Here is a 5,971-nt window from a genome sequence, read left to right on the forward strand (position 1 = left end):
ACACACACACACACACACACACACACACACACACACACACACACACACACACAATGTCAATTAACAAAGATGAATTACTGTGTGTCCGTGGTACTTTTTCTGCGAGTTCATTTCTTGCGCATATTCCTCTCACAAGATAACACCTGCATGTGTAATTTATTCAAGCAAGAAAATCTCGGCTGCAGATTGCAAGTGAGCGTGATGGAGGAAGGACAAATGGAGATTGAAAGACAAGGGAATAAAATTGGTAATACAAGCCAACAGAACCAAAACCAAACACCCCCCCCCAAAAAAAACAAAAAAAACAAAAAAACCCTGACATGCATATCCTTGTGAGACCTCTTTGGGTATCATATGAAATCAGTGCACACATGTCGCTAGACTATGCATTTGGTTACGGATCCATAGCCCTTCTTTTTGAAGCATGGCGTTCAGATTTTAAACTAAATGTAATGTAATGTTTGTTTTTGCTTGCTAAATGAAATCACATCACAAAATAAATAAATAAATGTAACCGAACTGAAAGCAACACGTACATATTTATTTTTACGTGACTATGGATTTGGAGAAAACACAGGCAACAATTTTAATCAGAGGCAATGCTATAGTCTGGGAAGAGCTACGTCATGAGAGCTTATAGAACTGGGCATGTCGATTTGTGCACAAATTTAAGAGCCGATGTTAAAGATGCAAGTTTTAGAGCATAGGACTACTTTGGGCTAACAGAGATTTAGGTTAAAACGCCTCCTTCCTTATGTTAAAATCTAGTTTTTCCATATTTATCTAATACACAGTCTTTGATTTGTGAAGACAGAACAATGAATTAAAAAAAAGAACCTTGCTTTATCTGCTTTGCACCATGAATATTGTTAGAAAAACAGAGAAATTGCAAATTCATTGTACATCTTTGCGGATAAACTGATTAGAAAGACATTTCAGACATAGTTCCTGTACAAGCTCAGTCATCTTCCAGAGCGCTGAGCCACAACAGGCACAATGTAGCAGCACAGACTGTGTCGAGCGTTTTTCATTCTTTAGCTCGCTGTGTGTGTGAGTCAGTGAACATGCTTTGGATCAGTGGTCACAAGAAGCTTTAAAGGCGTTTGCTTTATAGAAAACTGCAATGCCTTGTCCACACAAAGATCTGTAATTACTGTACATATCTTTGAACCAGCAATTAAAGACGATGTGGGCATTCCTGATGTGAGCTAGAATATCTTGTTTCATTACACTGGACAAAATTTTCAGCATTGATTTTTTTTTTTTTATCAAAACTGCGTAGCTGTGAAATACTCATATAAACAGCATTCTTAGAGCATATGTACATAATTTCTTGTGCACTTACGTAATAAATAGACTGAAAATAAATAATTTTGCAGTTATACAGTTGTAATTCTTTTAGGTTCTTATACTACCTGACGTGATGGCTGACCTGACCCCACTTTATGCACACATATCACCAACTGCATTGAATGTAAATTAGCATAATTACACACTTTTCTGAGTGACTGATTGTAACTCCATTATTTACTGGGTACATTAAACAGGTGCCACTGTTTTTTTTGTGTTTGTGTGTGTTTGACTGTTGGGTTTTCCTTTTGTTTTTAACTTCCATATTTCCATGAGTGCGTTTTCCAAATGCTATGAACATGACCTCCAAACAACTCCACAGTCTTGTCAAGGATGCTTTGTTAACGCCGGGATGGAAAAGGTGCCCTTTGTGAGCGACAGCCACATGGTGGTCAGTGATATCCAGCGGCCATGAGAAAGTGAGAAAACACATGGTTATTTTGACGCCGCAATCAGAAATTCCAAATTTGCTTCAGTGGTGGGATAGTGGGAATGCAAACACACCTCACTGGGCAGAGAGAGAAGGGGATGAATGTCCGTAATATGCCGTTGTCTTTTCCATTCCCCTTTTAAATATTAGTCTGTGTTTCCACTGGCTCCATAATAATACGGAAGGGAAGCTGATGGGATATCTGGGTGCGTTTCCATGTGAAGGGACAGCAGTCACGGTCCAGCGCTAATGTGTATGGCTTTCTGATGAACAAGGGGAGCATTTGTCTGTCTTGTCAAACACGCTTTGTTGTTTTTCCTGCTTTTGACAGAAATTATGGCCAATGTGATGTCTCAACTGAGGGAACGTCCTCCAGTGTGCTCCATAATGTCAAATAATAACACAGATACACCCGTCCGTCTGTCACTGTGGTATAAATTTTCTCCGTCTGCGATGAGAAATTAGACATGAAGTATAGAAAATGAGTAACAAAGATGGGCAGGTTGGTTCGTAATGCTTGATTTACCCACGAGGCACGTTGCCGGCTGTCGGAGCCCACACCCACCAACAATCAAGGCATAATAAGTGATTTCATCTTTTGCCTCTGCTTTTGTGCAGCAGATTAGAAACTCTACTGAATGACCATCCCTTGCCCACCTCTTCTTTGCATCCGCCCTCCTTTCCCTGGCCCAGCTGTGTACTGTATGTGCACGTATGAGTGTGTGTATATAAGTGTGGGAGTGTGAGGGTGAAGGAGTACTCTGCGTGGGCTGAAAACAGTGCTTGGGCTTCATGTGCTGTGGTGTTAATAGGCCTTTTCTCCCCTCAGCGGGACACAGAGAGCTGTCATTTACATGGAGGTAATGGAGTGATGGAGAAGTGGATGGAATATATGTGTGGGCGATCGATGATGAGGGCCTAGCACCTAGCTCTTTCTCTCTGTCTCCCTCACTCATTTTTTCCCTACTCTTGCTTTTCTTTCTTAGCGTCTTTCTCTCCTTCCCTGTCTCGATGTAAGTCTCGTTCTCTGCTTTTCTTGCATTAGTCATCAAGCGGTTGTTATGATTGCTACCAAGAGAAGAAATTCAAAGATGGGAAAGTAAACATTAAAGTCCTTGAATATGTTGTGGATGCAAAGAATTTCTGTGTGAAGTTGAACAAAGAAAGGCAACAGTAACAGAAGCAGGTTAATATTTTTTAAATGTACCCGCTGGCTAATTGAATATTCTTCCACAAGACATTAACAATCATTTGGTGATCAAAGAATTTTTGTCTTGTTTGGCAGTTGCTCAGTGTCAGTGGCTGAGCTTGAGCGGTGTCCAAACACATGGGAGAATCAATTCACTCTGTGGGAGAGTAAAATAGCCTGTGTGGAAGGGAAGGCACCCATCCAGCCAAGCTGCTATCTTGAATTTAGTTGTTCTGTTAAATGACACAAATTTCAGTGAAAGGATCCTCTTGCTGTGTCAGTTTTAATAAAATCTGTATCATTTAACTAGATTTTTCCCCCCACAATGGGGTGAATAGGATGGATGGAAAATAGTCTACTTTTAGCAGAAGTCTTGTGTTCTGGAGTTTTAAATCAGCTAAGTTTCTGGTTACGTCTTCCCGGCTATTGCTCTTATTTTATTTGTGTTTATTGTATTTTCAGATTCCTGTTCATTCCTTTAATTTTTGTAGTATTTTTTTAGTATTCTTGTGAATTTTAGTTCTGGTAAACGTAAGCTTTACCAGTCCTAAACGTAAGTCCTTTGGACTGCTTTCAGTCTGAACTATGACTTGTATCTTTTATTTTTTGGTTATTTCTGTCTACCTCTTTGGGTCCAAGCATCTCAAAATTCTTGTGTGTATATGTAAAGATGTTTTAGGCTTAATAATAAAGTTAGGAGACTAAAAAGGAAAGGAAGGAAAGAGTGAGAAGAAAAAGCTAAAAATGGTTTATGGTATGCTTCAACCCAAGCTTCTTCAGCACCTTTGGTACAGCTCAACCAGGTGAGCTATACCAATGCCCCCTTGTCCTCACTTTTTGACCTTACACTTTGATCACAACAGGCTCTTTGGACAAGGAGGCATTTAATGGTGGCATTTTTTTTTCATGAAACTCTTTGAAATTGTAGCCAATCTCATCCCTGAATATGGGCCCACTGTTACGAGGACTTAGCCCACTACGAGATCCCCCAACTGAAGGTGTGGTCCTGAAGGATGCCATGCCTGGTCTTGGGCGCCAATATTAGTCCACTCTCCGTCACAGCTGGGTGGTTCATTGTGCAGCTTGCAAGCAAAACACCTGCTGCTGCTCCTGCCAACTGCATTCCTACGGCTGTTTCCTTGAATTCACCACCTTCTTCAAAGAGAAACCATGATTTTCAAGGTCACCATTCATTTCCAACATTCTCGTCCCCTGTGCTGCCAAGCTGTCATGTTCATAACCACCTGGAATCCCAGTCTCCTCATTGCTAAGCTCAAGCCTTTCAGCGTCATCATTTACATCCAGCCCAGCATTCTTGACCCTGCCCAGCACCCCAGGTGGCTTTATGGTAGTCCCTGCACCTGGGTCAGGCCCAGTTGACACCAGGTCCATGCCTGTAGCCATATCTGGATTGATTGCTGCCAGACCTAATCCCATCACTGCTAAGAAGGCAGTCAATGTTAGACACAAGCACATCCCTGATCCAAGGTTGGTTAGCCATAGATTTTGAATAATAGTCTAATCTAGTCTATATCAGTAAATCACATTACATTGTGTACATACAAGGAATGTATTAAAACATAAATATAATAATATTAACATTCTTTCCTTTGAGCAGCTGAGCAGCAAAAGGGGGAAAGAAGCAAAAATAAAAAATTTCCATCTATCTCTGTAGGTAGAAAACGGAAATAAAAAAAAACTGCATTGTTTCTCCTTATGTCAACAAAACAAGTGATTTATAATTATAGAACTGTAGAGAAAACAGCTGAAAGAAAGCAAAGTAATATTATTTCTTTACCAGAGAAATCAGATATTGTTTGGGCGCATCATACTCTGAAGGCAGTGGGGGTTTTCGTCCATCAAGGTACTTTTGCTTTGCCTGTTAGCACCGAGGCGTGATACAGTTAAGAAGATGAAGGGATTGCCCATGGGAAAGTTTGGGATGGTTGTTTGTGTCATTTACTGTCACCAGAGAGTAAATGCATTTCCTTGAGTTTATTTCTATTATTACCATTTATGTTAATTAATCTTACCAGAGAAGATAAACTCGAGAATTTCCCAAAAGTGAAACGTGTTTAAAAAAAAAAAAAAAAAAACCCCCAAAAAAACATTAATCAAATTAGAAAAACAACAATTTTAACTTCTCAATTAAATCTTTTCCTTAAGTTTCTTCTAATATCAAAAACAAAATTCCGTTTCGTTGATCTAATATCCATAATTAGATATTAGATCAACTAAACCACTTATTGCAGCTTCTCATGAAAGCCAAATGTTTGCATCCAAAAGCATTTTAACACATTTACATTTTTAACAACATAAATTTTAAATAATAAAACCTTTTGCATGCAAATGTTCAGAGCAGCTTAAATAAATGTATTATTTGTGTTTGGAAACTTTGAGCATTTAAAAAAATAATTTAAAGATACATTTGTGTGGGTTTGCAGCGATGTACGTGGAGATAAAGCCACAGCTTGACAGAAAACATAACTCTGCAGGGTGTATTCTTGATAAGAGATAAACTGCTGCAGGTAATGATTCCACATGCTGAACTAATGGGAGGAAGCCGAGACAAGTTTAGTATCAGGAGATACACTGGGGGGACCAGGGGGGGCTCTCCCCACCTCTTCTGAGACATCGGTGGTCCTATTAACTTGTCACTAACAGGAAACACTCACCACAAACTAACGTCTTCTTCCACCCAGATCACACACACACACTCACACAGCTCATTGCCTTACAGGGACCACATGACTATAACAGCCATTAGTTTCTCACTTATTCATGTGCTATAACTGCCCATATAGTGACAGCATCGGGGAAATACTAATGTGAAAATGTGACAAAATAATACTTAAGTGAGCACATGCATGTACGCATATATGTGTGTGTGTGATTTCCCCATGCACCTCAAAGAGGGAATTCCCCATCAGCTTTTTGACTGCAAGGGGACTCTACTCGTGTCCCAGCAGAGAACACACCTCTCACTCTGAGTGCTGGAAACT

The sequence above is a fragment of the Haplochromis burtoni genome, unplaced genomic scaffold (assembly GCF_018398535.1).
Source record: "Haplochromis burtoni strain Fernald_Lab_line unplaced genomic scaffold, NCSU_Asbu1 Contig_280, whole genome shotgun sequence".
Taxonomy (NCBI): domain Eukaryota; kingdom Metazoa; phylum Chordata; class Actinopteri; order Cichliformes; family Cichlidae; genus Haplochromis; species Haplochromis burtoni.